Source organism: Coccinella septempunctata, chromosome 4 (genome assembly GCF_907165205.1).
Source record: "Coccinella septempunctata chromosome 4, icCocSept1.1, whole genome shotgun sequence".
Taxonomy (NCBI): domain Eukaryota; kingdom Metazoa; phylum Arthropoda; class Insecta; order Coleoptera; family Coccinellidae; genus Coccinella; species Coccinella septempunctata.
The window spans coordinates 30275344-30295433 of record NC_058192.1 but is presented as its reverse complement, the minus strand read 5'-3'; positions in this window follow the sequence as shown (position 1 = coordinate 30295433).

The window sequence follows — 20090 nt, the reverse complement described above, 5'->3', positions numbered from 1 at the left end:
CTCTGGAATAAAACAAGGCTGCGTATTAGCGCCTTTACTGTTCAATATTTTCGCCATAGCTGTATCGATAATTGCTGACATGAGCATGCCCGTAAGAGGTGTTGGGATAAGATTCAGATTTGATGGAGGCCTGTTTAACCTGAAGCGCCTCAGAGCAAAAATTCGTACCAAGTTTATCACGGAACTTCAATATGCAGACGACTGTTCACTCATCGCTAGCAGCTCAGAGGATCTACAGATAATGATGGACACCTATAAACATATATACGAAGCTTTAGGCCTTAGACTCAATATTGACAAGACCAAAATCCTGGTAAGTCCGCCAGAAAGCCTTCAAACAGATATCAGCCTGGACAATGAAACTCTAGAACAGGTTGAGCAGTTCGAATACTTGGGAAGCTTCATAAATACTAGGGCTAACCTTGACACGGAAATACACAACCGTATCAATTCGGCATCACGGGCATTCTGGAAGCTGAAGGACAGAGTGTTCCAAAATCACGACCTCAATCTGAAGACCAAGACAGCTGTTTACAGAGCAGTGGTCCTCCCAACGCTTCTTTACGGAAGCGAAAGCTGGACTCCCTACAGGTGACATATTAAACAGCTTGAACAGACGCAGCAACGTCATCTAAGAGAGATAATGCACATCAGATGGTTCCACAAAGTTTCGAATGCAGAAGTCTTGCAGCGCGCGAGTTGTACAACAATTGAGACTCAAGTAACGAGGGCCCGACTCAGATGGAGCGGCCACATTCTGAGGATGCAAGACACAAGACTCCCCAAAATAGCTCTATACGGCGAACTCACTGAGGGAGCCCGGAAACCAGGAGGCCAGTATAAGCGGTTTAAGGATACACTACATCAATCCCTAAAATCAGTTAATGCTAATCATAACTGGGAACAACTAGCGTTAGACAGGTCACAGTGGAGGTCTTTGGTCCACAGTTATAGTGGAGAATCGAGAAGGATACAGCGGCGGCCAGATCTGGTTGGAGACTATCCATGCCCTGAGTGTGGAAGGATCTGCAGGTCACGGTTGGGTCTCTTTAGTCACAGGAGGGCACACAGTCGCAACTAGCACTAAGAAGTTACAAGTCTGTTCGAATTTTTTTTTTTTTCTTCTTCTTTTTGTAGATTTATTCCCGGTAACGGGATACAGCAATGAGGATGAAAAGTCTGGAAAGAAATTAATATTTCGGACCCATCTTTTTCGATGTGTACATCTCGCAGTTTTTCAGATATATGGTCGAACTAGTGACAAAGACGAGGCTCGTAGAAACAACTCTGGTAAGAGAAAAGCGAAGTTCATAGTATTGAATCAGAATATACAGGGAATACGAAGAAAGATCACATTGTTAGGTATTGTTTCTGAGGTTAAAAAATGTGATGCAATTTGCATCACAGAGCATTTTCTGACGACTGAATCCCTGAAATATCTTAATTTTAGCGGATATGTTGTTGCCTCTGCTTTATGTAGAACATCTTATAGGCGGGGTGGAGTGATGGTTCTCGTCAGGAATGGCGTTCCGACTGAGGATATTCAGATCATCAGAAATCTCCAGAATGGAACAGCAGGATGGAAAACAGAAATGGCAGAAAACTGAAAGATCTCACTGAAAAACATGAAGCTATCGTTATTGGAACTGAAGAACCAACGTACCTAGCATTCGGAAATGGATTACCAGATATAATTGATATCGCAATTATGAAAAATATCACTAGAGAATTCTCGATAGAGACCTTGTGGAACGGAACCTCTAACCACAAACCCATCGAATTAACAATAGGAGAAGGGCCAAGAAGAGAACTAATGCAAACAAGAGAATACACCGATTGGACTAAATATAGCCATCTGATACAATCGGAGGTAACAGAAATACCAAAAATCAACACACCGGAAGACCTAGAAAGAACAGTTGATAAACTAGAAAAGAATATACTAGATGCCTACAAAAAGAGGACAAAGAATATAACGAGACCAGCACCGATATATCCACACGGTGATACAACCAGTGAAATCAAAGATCTCATCAGGGAAAATCGGAGACTAAGGAAAACATACAGGCTCAACAAAACAGATATAAATAAGAGAAATCTAAACCGACACAGCCAAGTTCTAAAAATGCCCTGAAGGACATGAGAATAAATAGATGGAACAAAAGAACTAAATACTATCGATCATTCTGCATGGAAAATGCAAAAATGTCTGAGAAGAGAAAAGACTAAAATACCACCTCTCCACAGAGAAAGAGGAATGGCATATACGAATATCGATAAAGTAAAAGCACTGGCGGACTCGATCGAAAGAGAATCGAGAATAAATTACAGTTCTGATGACGATAATGATGATCTGGAAGAACTAGTTGAGAACAACGAAGAAGAAATGGACGAAACGCTAGTAGACGACAAAATAGAAAAATCAACATCTCCATTCGAAATAAAGGAGATAATCAGTAGCTTGAAAAATAGAAAAGCTCCCGGAAGTGATAAAATAACGAATGTTATGTTGAAGAAATTACCTAGGAAAGGTATAGCTGCTCTCACAAATATTGCAAACGGTATAATGAGGACTGAACACTATTCGAAAAAGTGGAAAACTGCAGAAATCATAGTGTTCAACAAACCAGGCAAAGATAAAAAATTCCCCCAAAACTACAGGCCGATAAGTTTATTGTCCGCCCTAGGAATAGTAGTAGAAAGAGTAATCGCTAGGAGGCTTACAGAAGAAAGTGAAAATCTGAATCTCATTCCAGCAGAGCAATTCGGTTTCAGAAGAGATCACTCAACAGAACAGCAATTACTGAGACTCACAGAATACATAACAGAAGGATTTCAAAATAAACAAGCAACTGGTCTTGTACTACTAGATGTCGCCAGAGCATTCGACAGAGTATGGCATGAAGGATTGATTTACAAAATGAGATATTCTGGATATTCAATCAAACTGTGCAGGTTGATTAGGAATTATTTGAGGAACAGAAGATTGTACGTGAAAGTGGAAGGAGAAAACTCCACAACCAGATATATGGAAGCAGGGGTGCATCAAGGGTCAGTACTTGGGCCGTTACTGTATAACATATATATTCACGATATACCAAAATCTCCAAGGACTACGCTGACACTATACGCCGACGACACGGGAATCGCAATGCGACATCGCAAGCCAGAAATCAAAGAAGGAATATTACAAGAAGCTATAGATGAAATAAATGACTGGTGTATTAAATGGAAAATAAAGCTCAACGGACAAAAGAGCCAAGCGATATTACTGCAAAAGAGGAGACTGAGAACTACAACAAATCTAGAGGAAGATGGAGAAGAAAACGAATGGAAAAACGAAGCGAAATATTTAGGTATCACCCTAGGTCTAACTTGGAGAAGCCATATCAAACAAGCCGTTGACAAAACCAAGGCAGCGATGAATATGCTCCACCCGCTGATAGGTAGAAAGAGGCACATGTCAATGAGACAAAATTGAAAATAATCAAAGCCGTTGCTAGACCGCAACTGACTTATGGATCAGGTGCTTGGGGATTCGCGGCAAAGAGCCATATACAAAGAATTCAGGCAACAGAAAACAAGCTATTACGATGTGCCTTAGATGCGCCTTGGTTTGTCAGGAACAAACAGATATATCGAGATTTGAAGTGGGAAACCATCACCGAATTTATGAACAGGAAAGCTGAAAAGTTATTCGAAACAGCGAAGGAACATCCAAACGAAGAACTCAGGTGACTAGTGGGATCCGGAGGAAGAAAGAGGAAGAATGAGAATTTACAAAAGGAGACCGCGAGATCAATTGGGGAGAGATTAAAATGAGAACGGAAACTTATTAAAACTATACTAAGAAGAGATATCCGAAATGGACGACCATGAAAACCCTAGCACGACAATGTGCAAGCAGAAATTAACCGATCAAGGGATAAATGGTTTATTGGCAAATGCCCGGAACGAGGCCCAGAACCAAAAAAAGCAGGTTAGGTTTAGTGGGTCGCAAACTCGAAAGAGTGAGTAACCCCACAGTGTTCCCTAGAAATGGGCTCCTCTGGGCGAGAGATAGAGCCCCGTGTTTTTTTCACGGTCGCAGATTCCTCCTGCTATAAAAAAAAATCAGACCATCAGGGACATGTCCGTTGAGAAGGTCACAGAAATGGTTTCTGTTAGATATCCTGAAAAACATATTTTATTATTGGCTGTGTACAGGGTGCCTGATGGCGATTTTGGGTTTTTTTTTTGGATACATTTTCTGACGCTCTCCAGGAATTATGCCAGTTGGAGGTTGGTTATTGTGGCGGGAGATTTTAATGTTGATTTCAGAGGGGAGTGCACAGAAAAAAACAGATTGCTGGACCTCTTAAAAACATTCGGAATACGAATCACAACTACAGAACCATCGAGGACGACGAAAACATCATCAAAGTGTATAGACAATATTATGACAAACTTGAGCGAAAACGACACCACAACCGAAACAGAGGATCTACATTTCTCGGACCACAAGACTCAGATATTCACTTACATGCATGAAGGAGCCACAACCGACAGGAACACATTTATAAACGAAACATGGGAAAAAAATGTATTCGTAAGTTGATAAGAGCGATAAGGGAATATGACTGGGAGAGTTTGTTGTCGGGAAAGTCAGCGCAAGAAGCCTACACCTCCTTGCATGACAACCTTGTTGTAATGATAGAGTCATTTTGTTCTATCCAGAGAAAGCTAGTGAAGAAGTGTAAGGCTAAAAATTCAATACCGTCGGATCTGAAAAATGCAAAAAATGAGCTGGACATTCTGGCCCTACAAGCTATGATAAGAAGAGAAGATACTATATATGAACTATACAGAAGAAAACAAAAGCAATTTTTTGAAGGGCTCGAAAATCATAAAAGAGAAACAATGGAAAACATGGTGTCTAGGGCAGAAAATAAAACGAAGGTTATATGGAGGATAATAAATGAAAACGTAAGGTCAAAGAGGAGACAGGATATTGGGAGTCGATTAAAAGTGGAGAGTATCAGTGAATACTTTTCGAAGATTGGCGAAGAGCTATTGGAGAACTTGCCACAAGCGGAAAAGTCTGCAGGCCACTATTTGAAGGAGTCAACAGTCAGATCTAGTGGTTCATTCTTCTTCAACCCTGTAACATCTCAGGAAGTGGTTAAGATTATTAACTCCCTGAAGCATAAGACGACCATGGATGTATATGGGATACCAACATGTCTGTTAAAACAACTGGCAGAGGAGATTAGCGATCCATTACAGATGGTGTTGAATAAATGTGTTGTCGAGGGCGAATTTCCGGACAAGATGAAACGAGCGAAGATTGTTACTGTCTTCAAGGGAAAGTGTCCGAATAGTTGTGAAAACTATAGACCCATTGCAATACTTCCCATTTTATCGAAGATTTTTGAGAGATGGATCAAGGACCGATTACAGGGATATTTTGAAGGTAACAATTTATTTACGGCTAAATAACATGGATTTCGAAAAAACAGATCTGTTACAACTGCATTGAAGGAATCCTTGATCAAATAGTGGACGCCTCAGAAAATCACCAACTATGTCAGCTTATTTGCTGCGATCTCACCAAAGCTTTCGATCTTGTAGACAATACTATATTATTGAATAAACTGCAGCACTACGGAGTAAGAGGTGTGACATTGGATTTGATTAAGAGCTACTTAAGTGGTAGAACACATAAAGTCTACTGGGAGAAACGATGGTCGACTAGTACCGACCTGAAAATGGGAGTACCTCAGGGGTCATTTTGGGCCCTCTTCTGTTCCTCATCTTCATAAATGACTTGGGACTCCTTGGTGTGCGGATGTTTGCTGATGACAGCTCCTTCATACTGCGTGGTGGCTCTCAACTGTCATTGAAATTTGAATTGGAGAGGCGGATGAAAGAAGTGTAAGCCTGGTTAACGGCGAATCGTTTGGTCCTGAATACCGAGAAAACGCAACGAATATATTTTTCCAAGTCAGATGATCTGGCCACACTGAGTTTTCTCGGAGTGCTCCTTGATTCAAGATTCAAGGAGTATATTAAGGGGATGAAGAAGAAGCTCAACGGGCAATATTCGCCATAACACACATGAAAAGGAATTCAACTCACCTGTCAGCTAGAATCGTCTAGTTCTCCTTCTTCCATAGCGTAATTTCATACGCAATTAGGTATTGGGGCAATTCGCGAAGGAAATATTCCTCCAACAGAAGAGGGCTGTCCGGGCGCTTGTAGGCGCAGGGTCTAGGGAGAGTTGTGTGGGTTTTTTTGTAACCGAGGGGATACTTACCTTGCCGGGATTATATATACTCACCTGTCTAAATTATGTTCACAGACATATCGAAAACTTCTCAGGGAGCTTGTCTGGATACAATACAAGAAATAGGGACAAGCTGTGTATTGGCTTCCATAGGCTATCTGGAAATACCATTATATATTGACGTCTGGGGACCTAAATTATACAATAAGCTGCCGCAAGAGATCAGAGCCTTGCCCGAGAAGCTGTTCACTAAATCATTGAAGAGGTTCCTTATTGAACAGTGTTTTTATACCATAGAAGAGTATCTTGCCATTGATGTCAAAGTTGATTGTTTCCGTGTGTCAAATTTTGTTTGATTGTGTGACTCATATATAGTCCATTCAAGAATGATTGACATCTCGGGTGGCTGTGGAAAATCGAATTTAAGTTGGTAATAGCCCATAAGTTCAGATTTTGTGTTGCGGAATTCAGGTTGGTATTGTGAATAAACATTGATCTATAGACTTATTATATGTGAATCTATGCACTGACCGACGATAATATGAATTTTGTACAGCTGTTTATGTTCTTAATTTAATCGTACGAATTGGAAACATAGTTGTGTCAATTTTGAATGTTGATAAATATGCTGCAAATTTGAATATTTCTCATCTTTATATACTTTTCTAGGTTATATTAAAATATTCCAGTTCTGCGACTGAAAGTACAGAAATTTTTAGAAATCTTTTGTGACCAAATATTAAGCTGTGCCTGGACTTTCAAGACCTACTGGGATGTCAATCATTCTTGAATGGACTATACACTTACTTTTGTTCAGTGTGTCTTTTTGTTTGTTGTTTGTATGACAAATTCTACAATCTTAATTGTATGAATTAAGATCAGTATTTTTTGTAACATTATGCTGGAATATACTATACTATACTATCATCTTCTGAAAGGTGATGGACAAGGTTAGAGACCTGGGTGTTTGGTGAGATACCGAGATGCGGTTTACTGATCATGTGTCTTCTTGCTTGCAGAGGGCCTATGGTATGTTGAGGATTATTTATAGAAATAGGGAGTTTTTAAACAGACGCGTTAAGGTGATGTTGCGCGATTCATTGGCACCTTTACATTTGAATTGTGCTGATGTTGTTTATGCTTGAATTATTCTGACGTACGGCGAATTCAAATACTTCAAAATTCTTGTTTACAATGATCTTTGGCATCAGAAAATATAATAGAATAAGCCATACCCTCAAGGTTTTGAATTAGCTCAACATGGTAAAAAGAAGATTCTTTCATGCAGCTGTCTTGTTCATCAATTCGAACGGAGAACGTCTGCTTGCTCTTTGTGTAGAACAAAATCTGTGTATAACGAATACCCAGCTGGGGCCGACCTCCAACCACATGGACCGATGACCTGAAAAGAATTAACACCAATTAGATGGCAACCGCACAGGACAGAGAAAGATAGAAATATCTTGGGGAGGTCTATGCTCAGCAAAGGACGTTTCAAGGCTGAATGATGAATGATGATGATTATTATTAGGTTGAGGAAAAAGAAATCCATTATTTTTACTCTCATTTCATAGCTTTATTTACCATAGTTACAATCATTCGTTTTGGCTCAAGTATGCGACCATTTTTCCACTCCTTGCCATTTAGAAGGTGATTTCATAATGCCCGTTCTCATAACGTCTTGTTCCTATTGGCAAAAACCTGCGTTAGCCAGTTTTCACAAGCCTCTCATGAGGACAACTCCACACACCAAGAGCATTTGACATCGACAGAAATAAATGGTAATCGCTTGGGGCCAGATCCGGACTATAAAGTGGATGCATAAGAACCTCCCAACCATGGTCCCAGAGCTTCTGGAAGGTCATCATAGACGTGTGCGGCCTGGCCCTGTCCTGGTGGAATGCGACACCTCTTCTATTGAACAATTTTGACCTCTTTTTATCGATTGCTGCTTTCAATCGATCTAATTGCTGGCAATGGAGGTCTTAATTTAGCGTCTGACCATAAGTCAGTAGCTCATGGTAGAGGATACATTTTCAATCCCACCAAACGCAGAGCAAAACTTTCCGGGACGTCAATCCTTGTTTGGCCACCGTTTGGGCGCCTTCACCGTTCTTCGACCATGACAGTTTTCGCCTGACCTTATCGTATGTGATCCATTTCTCATCCCCACTCACCAGTCTCTTCAAAAAAGGCCCGATTACGTTTCGTTTGGCCAAGGAATCGCAGATGGAAACACGGTCTATCAAATTTTTTTCCGTTCGTTTTTTCAGCTCGTGCCGCACCCTAACATCAAGCTTCTTTTTGAATCCAGCCTTATGCAGAGATGGTTCGAAACTGTTTTGTGGTCGATCCTTAGTGCCTGAGCTACGACAGCTCTCATTCCGATCTACTTCTATCATTTTCATAATTTCATCGACATTCTTGACTATGGGCGCGGTGCATCTTTCACATCAAAATTACCGGAACGGAATCGATTAAACCAAAATTACGCATGATTGGCTGTTACAGTATTGGCACCATAAACCTCATTTACATTTGCAGCCGCCTGACTTGCAAAATTGTAAAACATAACGAATTTTTTCTTTATTCACTCTCATCTTTGACTCTTCAATTGACAGCTGAATCGTTCGGTCATAACAATGAGAAAACGTGTTTTGCTAGTACATGAATTCCTCTTTACAACGAGTATACGTTTGTCCTAATTCGATACTTACATAACGAGGTATAGGTCAATAAAACCATCTGTCAAAAAAATAATAGATTTCTTTTTCCCCAACCTAATATTTTTGTATTGATTTGAATTCATTGAATAATTTTGACATTGTTGGGGTAACAGAGTCGTAGATGAGTAGAGATGAGCCTTCTAATTCGATATGTCTGCCTGATTACAATTTATTCAGGTGGGATAGGAGTTCTTTAAGGGGTGGAAAATGTGTCTATTACTAAGTTCGAAAAATACACTCCATCGCCTCTCTCTACTCCTATCGTTCTTTTAATCGAATCTTTTCCACTAAACTCGATAAAAAGAACAATAGGAGTAGAGAGAGGCGACGGAGTGTATTTTTCGAACTTAGTATATGTCAGAAAATGTTTTCGATGTGAGGTCGTCTGACTGGATTTTGCGGTCTGTAGTCCTGTTGAGTTCTTGTGGTTAAAGATTAAGGGTAATGTCAGACGCGGCGGTTTTGTCCGAGACGTTTCTCGAGAGTAGAACCGTCATGGGTTTCAAATGGACCATGTCAGACGTAGCGGTATGAATCGCCAGGCGATTTTAAAACCGACTCGAAGGGTCGTCGGGACCACTATCCGCCTCGGTTTTTATGAGCCTTTCGTACAGTCATCAGTGGTATGTATATGGAACATGTCAGACGCGGCGGTTTTATCGTTCTATTCACGACCTCACACCGCCTTGTATTTTGGATATAAACCGACGCGATTAAATCGACGCGATTAAATCGACGCGTGTGACATCGAACAGGCGATCGCTAGCGGGAACCGTCTCGGTCAAAACCGCCGCGTCTGACATTACCCTAAAGCTAAGGTCACATGCATCATGCATCCGTTTGTCCGACGGCACAATGATACGATGGCCCTCCTATTGGTCCACGTTTTTGGCGCCAATAATCATCCGATGGATGGGTCGGTTCATACGACGTCGTATAAAAAATATTTTAACTTGTGTCCGATATCGGATGGAACATAACCTCAAATCAATGTTTATTTTTCATTATATTGGAGTGGTCCTATTAAAGATGAAAGGTTGTCCACGGTAAATTCTATAATTTTACCAAATCCAGTCAGCTACAGAAGACAGAACGTTTAATGTCGTTTTAAACCAAATATTGTTTAATATTGAGATTACCTTCGATTTGTAGAATTTTTCGCCGTACGCGGAAGCATGTGGCGTACCGTTTATATTCACAAAATTCAATGTCAATATGTACGAATTTTTTTTTGACAAACGGATACATGTGACCTTAGCTTCAGTCGGGGTAAAGATTATAGAGTAGAAAGATAGGAAACACCCTCATAGTAACGCTAGTACTAAAAACCTACTACATTTTGGCCAGTGAAAACACGCGTGACAATGAGATGGCGCTAAAAACGCACTGTAAATACAGGAAAACTTTTTGATAACAGTTTTCTGTTTTTTAATTGAGGGGCGCGAAATTCGAATTCTATTTCTCGTATTGTATTCCAATATTGACTTTGTTTCTATCAAAAAACAAACATCCTGAGCGACAAAACATAAGTATGGTTTTGCTTTGTGATCAGGATGTTAGTTTTCATCTAAACATTTTTTGGAATCAATTGATTTCAACGAAAAACGTTGTTGGATGTGCTATACGTTTATTTGCAATTCATAAAAAAGTATATGGTATGATCTGCTATACGTCGAAAGTGTTGTTTCTGTACAAAATGTTCTGGATTAATGAACTTAGTTGAATTTGTAGAATATACATATATCAGAAATAAATATGAACCAATATTCAATATACCATCATAGCATACATATTCCAGTTACTTACATATGTAGGTATTATTTAAAGAATTTTCAGAACCACACTAAAAAAAAAACCTTACAGACATATGCAAGACCTGTATGTCAGTATAGTTTCTTGGTGCTTTTTTAATGATTTCCTTATGATATGGCCTCTTCATGACTCAATATACAAATTGATTAATGAATGAACAAAACACTCACAGCAGGTTTCATAAAACTTTGACTTTCTAAACAAAAATTTGACAGTCACTCGGTTCCCAAATGGAAATAAATAAAACCTCTGCATTTCTGAATATACTGAAAGAGTAGCAATTGAGAATCATTGAATGGACCTATAAAGATCATCATTTCCCCTTAATAGGCCGTTCATGCAAGGGATGCTTTCTGCATACAACAATTTACGTCGATGAACAGTTCTCAATTGACCTGCAGTAAAATGTTCATTGCACATGATGTAGTAAGTAGTGTTTGCTGAATTAATTGTCTTCAAGCTCTGAGAATTTTATCCACTTCGTAGCACTGAAAATTAGAATCAATGAATGACTGATTCACATGTTACGACTTTTAATACTTACGCTTTTCCTTAGTTGAGTGAAAAACTTAATCACGTAAAATACATTTTATTATTTGATCCACCGTTCTTCACCATTCAATAATTTTCGAACAATATTTTGATGTTTTCACCAAGAAATAAGACAAAAAATTCAAAAATCAGCAACTAGAACGAGCCAGATAAACAAAAAGCGGAATGAGAATCAAAACATTCAAAACCTCTTTGATCAAAATCGACTTTTGAAATCTTAAAAAATGTCATATATTTCTGCAAATGGCACTCAAATTAATATTTTAACCAGTCCTAGCGTCTTAAAAACACGCGTGACACACAGATGGCGCTCAAATCGTTTTAGTCGCCTCGTTTCCCATCTTTCTACTCTATAATCTTTGAGTCGGGGCATATGGAGTTCATCCTGGGCTGGAAGTTGTTTATAGGCCTCCGAATAAAAGAGGGCGTGCATTTAGAATCTCATCTTTCATTAGTGATATAGAACGAATGATTACAGTTTCTACCGTTGTCAAATTTTGTGATCTGCATGGGGGATGTCAACATTGATGTATCGCGAGGCAATGCATAGTCAGATTGACTCCGAATGTATGGCTTTCATCAGGTTATTGCGGAGCCCACCAGGATCACACGGCGATCGGCGACTCTTGTTGACCCTATCTTCACTAATTGTCCAGGGGGAATTCTTGAGAGCGTAGGTACTTTGAATGCTGATTGTATAGGGGTTCATCGTTTGGCTTTCCTTGATTTGCGTGTTGATTCTCATCGCCGTGAGCCCAAATTCGTAACCTACAGGGATTTTTCTAATTTCGATGTTTTCTTCAGGGTTTGCAGGATTACCCATGGCACAGACTACTTACTGAGGGAGCCTAATGTTGAGAGTAAGGTGGAGATATTTAACAGTTTGTTGATAGAAACTTTCGATTGTTATACGCCCGTGAGAAGAAGATGAGTGACGAAACCGAGGGCGCCCTGGCTGTCGGCCCACATCAGGGAATTGATGGGAGAACGTGATTTGGCCCTTTCGAGGTTCAGGAGAACTAGAGTTGACGCTGATTGGTCTATTTATAGGAGACTTCGGAATCGCACATTGATGGAAGTACGAAAAGCTAAGAAGAATTATCTGTTTGGGGCGATGGGTGTGGGTGGTCGTCGGGGTTGGCGAGCCCATTCTGAGCTCAAGGTTACCAGATCCACTGATTCCACCATTACGGAGGAAGTTTCTAATCCGGATTTGATTAACCAGTTTGCGAGTCAATCCAGTGATAGTTCTGGTGATGATAACTGCTCGAGTATGATCAACTATTATAATGTTCGAAGACATGACCCTCTCCTCTCTTTTGAGTTCAGATTGGTTTACGCTTCTGATGTCGATAATATATTACGTCATATCACCTCAGATGCTGTTGGAGTTGACGGAGTTTCTATGAGGATGCTCAGGTGGTCTGCTTCGGTTGTTGTTCCCTTTATTGCTCATTTAATAAATTGGTCGCATTCAGCGGACGAAACAGTTGTGCAACTGTTGAGGTAAGCGCACATACATCGGCATCGGACAGACGGCATGGAAGGAACGGCAAGGCAGCGGCGGAATTTTTATGAAGGTATCGCACATATAACGTCGGAATCGCCGGAGGAATAGATTAGTTGCGAATATGTCTTCAAGCGGTGAGGAACTAGCGTTTGTTCTGGAGGAAGAAGAGTTTCAAAAGCGAAGGAAGCGTAGACGAATGTGGATACATGACATATGTAAAAAAGGAAGGATTTTGGAGAATATGTTCATTTATTTCCGGACTTGATGAAGGACGAAAAAAAATGGTTGCTATAATTTCTGTCACTTAAATTGTACAATTCATTATAATTTTGTACGCGCATTATTAAGTTCTCCTGAAAACTCATGCTTCTGCTGTGAATTCGTATTTCGTACGACTACCCGTACAAGCCGCTGCATGTAGAGACTTGGAAAATGACGCAGATGCCGCGGCAATCTCCGATTGGTATCGCACATATGTCGGGATCGGCCGACACAGCACGCATCAGTCGGAATTCAATTCTCGTTCCTCAATTCCCGTCGGATGCGATGCGATGCCTGCCGTCCGCACATATGTGCGTTGCTCCATTCAGTTCCATTGAAAGTAATTTATTCCGATCCGTACCGTTCGTCCGATGCCGTTGTATGTGCGCTTACCTTTACCAAACGTTGGCGGAAACGTTCGGTGACATATGCTCTACATTCTCAACACGTTCTGGAGCGGATGCTACTTTTGGGAGCGGATTTGATTTGTGCTAGGTAGCGGTAGCGGAAAGGAGCGAAAGTTGGACTTGAAATGAGTAGTTGTTATTTAGTGTGGAAGATGCACGAGTTTGAGTTTGTTGAGGAAAATGAAATGAAAATTGATAGTGAGAAACTTAAACAACTCGTTTGTTTACATCTTTCATCCAGACTTCTCAACCAATCAGCTGATCGTGACAGCTCGTTGGAGTGCCTTAGGTTGCGTTTACAAACTTACTCTGAGTAAGCTCTGAGTAAGCTCAATCCCCTCCAGATAGAAACCAAGACGAAGACAATAGCATATGTCCCATATTTTCCCTAATTCAGTACGCCGATTCGCCTTTGCGAACGTCGGACGCATGATGAATTGGGAAGTCTGAGACGCGCTCAGGTCGCGGCAGATTACGATGCCAGCGGTACAATAATGAAGAATGATCACGCCTAAACGGGGAGGCAATGAATAAAATAATAAGGCTAAATTCAGATGCATACCACCCGACGATATTAATATCGACAAGTGTTACGATCTGAATTGAGCTAGCCAATTTGCCATCGTCAAGGCCCCAAATGGAGTACGTCTCACCGAAGAAAAGCAGATGCTGACCATGGTTTCGGCCTCATTTGGCCTCATCAAAGCAACATAGCATTTTTCCACGGTGGAGAACGTTTGGAATTGATGGAACTTTATTCAATGTTGTCATGTTCTACCGGGTATTATTTACCCAGGGCGCCATCCAACATGAAACGGTATCCGATTCAATCCCCTCCAGATAGAAACCAAGACGAAGACAATAGCATATGTCCCATATTTTCCCTAATTCAGTACGTCGATTCGCCTTTGCGAACGTCGGACGCATGATGAATTGGGAAGTCTGAGACGCGCTCAGGTCGCGGCAGAGTACCATGCCAGCGGTACAATAATGAACAATGATCACGCCTAAACGGGGAGGCAATGAATAAAATAATAAGGATAAATTCAGATGCATACCACCCGACGATATGAATATCGACAAGTGTTACGATCTGAATTGAGCTAGCCAATTTGCCATCGTCAAGGAACCCTGGGGTTCCGCAGGGTTCAATTTTGGGGCCGCTTCTATTTCTGATTTATACCGCCAATCTGCTCGAGGTCCTAAGATTTTGTTTTGCACAGGCTTATGCTGATGACAAACAGCTCATTTATTTCTTTTGAGATTAGTGATCTGGGTGAAGCTTCTCAGCGTATTAATTGTGTCTGTGATGTTGCAGCTTCCCATGGTTTGAGGTTGAATATTAGTAAGTGCAAGTATTCCATCTTTTCAAGTTCTCGTCAGTACTCCACAGTTGTTGACAATTTGCATCTCAGCGTTGATGGTCAGTCTCTCACCTTGTGCGAGACTGTGAAGAATATGGGTGTCGTTTTTGACTAGCCATGTTTGCGGGTATTTTGAGAACCTCCATTTACCGACTTAGACTAGTTTATGGTGGTCGTCGTTTCTTGGCTTTTGGCGTCCGTAGGTCCTTAGCTGAGCCCTTAGTCATTTCCCTGTTCGATTATTGCGATGTGATTTATGGTCCCTGCATCAGTGCTTATGTAAGAAATCGTATATATACAGCTTGTTCAGAACTGGTGTTACCGTTTTATATTCGTTTTGAGGAAGTACGATTGCTTCATTTTCGATGCTTTGTTTATAAACTCCTTAAGACTCGTTATTGTGCTGCTCTTCATGGAAGGCTCATCTCTAGAAGTTCGGTGCATTCAATAAATATTGGACTCCCGTTTTCCTTCACAGTTCCTGTGCATCGTACTGCATGATTTCAAAAATGTTTTATCTATAATGCGGTAAAATTCCTCAACAGTGTGGACAGGGATGCTTTCAATCCTATGCACCAGTTCAAGAGTCGAGTGAGGGATTCTCTCTCAAGTGTTCAATTCGTTTACACCGTTTTTTTTCTCAATTGACCTAGCTCAACTAAGGAATAGCAATGCAGCAATTGAAAACCAAAAGATAACAGAACTAAATATAAGTGCTATTCATCAAAATGTGCAGTCAATAGGTAATGTAATTGATCGAATACAATTTTTCCTTCAAAGTGAGAAAGAGTGTAAATTTTTCATGATGACCCAACACTGGAACAACTGCAATTGATATCATTTTGTGAATACGTTTTAGTAGCTCAAGGGTGCCGAGGAGAAAAAGAGCATGGTGGTGCTGCAGTTTATGTGCATCAGGGTCTAAAACACAAATATAGAAAGGAGCTCAGTGTATTGTCAGTGCAGGGTGTGATGAAGTGTGCAGCATATAGGTATTATATTCTATATCGATATAGAGGCAGAGAAAAGTGAAGCCAGCCTGTGGGAGGAATCGACTTCTGCGCATGTGCAGAAATATTAAGAATAAAAATACATGCTGTCTCTTTCTGACACATGATTTTATGAACTGACACAAATGAAATGATTTTACTTCACAACCATTCGAATATTTTCGACCTTAACCTAACAATATGTTGATATTTGTGTGAATCAGGTTTAAACTCAGGTTTGCATTATGTAGTACTGTATTTTATCGTTTCATTTCTAATAATTACAAGTCAAAATATATGAAACTTCATCATATTGCAACACTAGACGCTCGGATTCATAACAAAAGTGAAATATTATGTGTTTTCCACAGAAAACCTGCGGAGTGCGGAGATGAACAAAAGTGATGTTGAATCAACAATAAACTGGTATGATTTTGAATACATTTTTCTAGGTTGTTAACTATCGTATATTATCTGCATTGTATCTTAAAAAGTCTGTTCTTGTCTTGAAATTCAGTTGGCAGTTGAGGTAATAATTCTAGTTCAATTTATGATTGTTTTTTCAGCACTGAATAGTGAAACATCTAAATCGACATCTATATCCATAAAGCCCAACTGTAGTTACAAATATCAACCAGTTTCGTGTCCGTGAAGTTAGCACCCGCTTTTTCGAAAATGAAATTTTTTTGTCTGCATTCGTTAGTAACTCGTTAGTAACTATTTGATTTTTGTTTGTACCTCAAAGGTACTAGTAGAAAAACACCACATTCCGCTGGGTGCTAACTTTACGGGCACCCACTGTTCGATTTTTCGCGAAAAATAAATTACAGTTGAAAAGTTCATCGTTAGTAACTATTTGTAACACAAAAACTTTTGTTTGTAACCTGACCTATAATTGGAAAATGACACCCTCGAAATGCGAAGTAAGCACCCACATTTTCGAAAATGAAGATAATTTTTTTTGCATTCGTTCGGAACTCGTTAGTAACACAAAATTTTTCGTTTGTAACCTTACTTATGATGGGAAAATGACACCCTCAAAATGCGAAGTTGGCACCCACATTTTCGAAAATGAAAACAATTTTTTTTGCATTCGTTTGTAACTCGTTAGTAACTATTTGTAACACAAACATTTTTGTTTGTAACCTAATCTATAATGGGAAAATGACACCCTCAAAATGCGAAGTTAGCACCCACATTTTCGAAAATGAAGATAATTTTTTTTGCATTCGTTCGAAACTCATTAGTAACTATTTGTAACACAAAAATTTTCGTTTGTAACCTAACTTATGATGGGAAAATGACACACCCAAAATGCGAAGTTAGCACCCACATTTTCGAAAATAAAGATAATTTTCTTCCATTCGTTCGTAACTCGTTAGTAACTATTTGTAACACAAGAAATTTTTGTTTGTAACCTAACCTATAATGGGAAAATGACACCCTCAAAATGCGAAGTTAGCACCCACATTTTCGAAAATGAAGATAATTTTTTTTGCATTCGTTCGAAACTCGTTAGTAACTATTTATAACACAAAAATTTTCGTTTGTAACCTAACTTATGATGGAAAAATGACACACCCAAAATGCGAAGTTAGCACCCACATTTTCGAAAATAAAGATAATTTTTTTCCATTCGTTCGTAACTCGTTAGTAACTTTTTGTAACCTAACCTATAATGGAAAAATGACACCCTCAAAATGCGAAGTTAACTCCCACATTTTCGAAAATGAAGATAATTTTTTTTTGCATTCTTTCGTAACTCGTTAGTAACTATTTATAACACAAAAATTTTCGTTTATATCCCAAAGCTAGTGCTAGAAAAACACCACAGCTGGATGCTAACTTCACGGGCACCCACTGTTCGATTTTTCGCCAAAAAAAGAGTACAATTGGAAAGACCATCGTTAGTAACTATTCGTAACACAAAAATTTTTGTTTGTTACCTAACCTATGATAAGAAAATGACACCCTCAATATGCGAAGTCAACACCCACATTTTTGAAAAATCTCCATTTGATTTTTGCTTCCAATAGCACTTCGTTAGTAACTATTTGTTAGCAGTTAGCATTTCGCAGGGTGCTACTCAAAAGCAAAGATCAATCGAATATAAAATATTCATTGCTATATCCCGTTGCCGGGAATGAATCTACAGAAGGACGAAAAAAGGGAAAAAACAAAAACTAAAGAAAAAAAAAGGAAGAAAAGAGGTGCGAACCGAGGTGCGAACAGACTTATAATTCTTCAGGGCTAATTGCGACTGTGTGCTCTCCTGTGATTGTAGAGACCCAACCGTGACCTACATATCCTACCACACTCCGGGCATGGATAGTCACCACAGAACACAAATAATAAGAGAAGTGTAAACTCCCTACTATTCATTGGCAACAGAATTGGCCGCCATCTTAGGTGGCCGAGAAGTGGGGGAAAGCGGGAAAATTCAAATTGGATTTGAATCTTGCTTATATAGATATAAATAAGAGGTGTCGCGCACAAGGGCAATTTCTCAGTTTTGGTGTTTTAAAAATTAGACACTTTTCCAAGCGAAAACTGGCAAGTGATTAATCACCTATGTGTGGATTGTCATAATAAGTAAATTGTTCTATTATTTGTGATTCAAGAAGTGGAAAGTCATGAAAACAAGAATCTTCATAAATCATTTATTGAATGAATGATAAATACACATAAATTATTGTAAAAATACTTGAAAGATACATAAAATTTGTGAAATGATGATCAATAGACGGATTTTTTGAAATTCTCTATAATTTGTGTCACATGTTAGTGAACTTTATTCTAGCTTCCTGGTGTCTGAATAAAATCATTGTCAATTTTTCAGAAACAGGATGACTTTTGAAACAAAAATAGATATATGCAGAAAACATTTAATATTGAATAATAACTGATATTTGCATCTATCATGCAAAGACGTCCAAACAGTTAATAGAATTGTCAAAAAAAATATAATTTTATATAATATATAAAAAAACATTGACATAATATCACAGAGTCCAAAAGTTCAGTCTTCAAAAAATAACATTTAATAGAAAAATTGAGAATAAGGAGGTAATTGAGAAGGAAAAATATATACAAAAAAGTAACAATGCAAATAGTAAAAAAATGTAAAAATAAATTCTTCAAATAAAAACTGTAACAAATATATACAAAAAAGTAACAATGCAAATAGTAAAAAAATGTAAAAATAAATTCTTCAAATAAAAACTGTAACGGGGTTTTCCTCGGCGGACTCGAGCGCCAGCTATTCTTTAAGGGAGAATAGCAAACCTACCCCGGCAGCTACTAGCCGGAGACAGGGTTCCCTGGTGTCTAGGGTGTTAGCGACGCACAATGATAGGCAGAATCAACGTATACAACTTTTATTCGTCGAAAAGGGGAACACAAATAGCACTACTACTAAATTTTACAGTGATTCGAAGGACGGACAAGACGGACGGAATAGCACGGGATCCGATCTCAAGCGTTATACGGGGGTTAACGGACTTGTTCGCCAGCCAGAACCTGAGACGTACACTTGACGGACAGATACCGGACTTCAGCCAGGTTAGGGGATGAAAGACGGCACAGATTTACAACAGCTCACCCCTAGTTGCGCTCTTCGCCCCCTGAGTGTCCACGCCAGCGGGGTTCTTCGATAACAACTGAAGTGAGCGTCGAAACAACGGGGAAGGAAAGAGGGTTCGCCACTCCAAAGTGCTTCTGCACCCCCTGAGTATCCACGCCAGCGGGGTGCTTTAGCAATAGGGGTGGAACCTAACCCGGGGTAGGAAGGGATAGAGGAAGGTTTTCTGCCACTCCAAAGTGCCTCCGCACCCCCTGAGTATCCACGCCAGCGGGGTGCTTTAGCAGTAGGGGTGGAACTGAAACCGGGGTAGGAAGGGATGAAGGGAGGCTGAAGTTCCAATATAAAATAAAAATAACGGCGTGTCGTCTTACCTTTGGTTTGGCCACTTGCACTCGTCAATTTTAACGAACCGGAAAGAGAAAAAAAAGAAAACTGAAATTCTATTCGTAAGGCAAAAAAAAATTGAAACTAAAAGAACTCTTCTTACTATTGGCGGTATCTGACAGCAGGCTGAGAACACGGGAACAACGTAAGTGAAAATCGTAAGTCGGCAGCAAGTTAATCGTAAGTGAAGTGGCCTGCGGGGGAACATCTGATTTTATACCCACAGGGGGGGTGCGG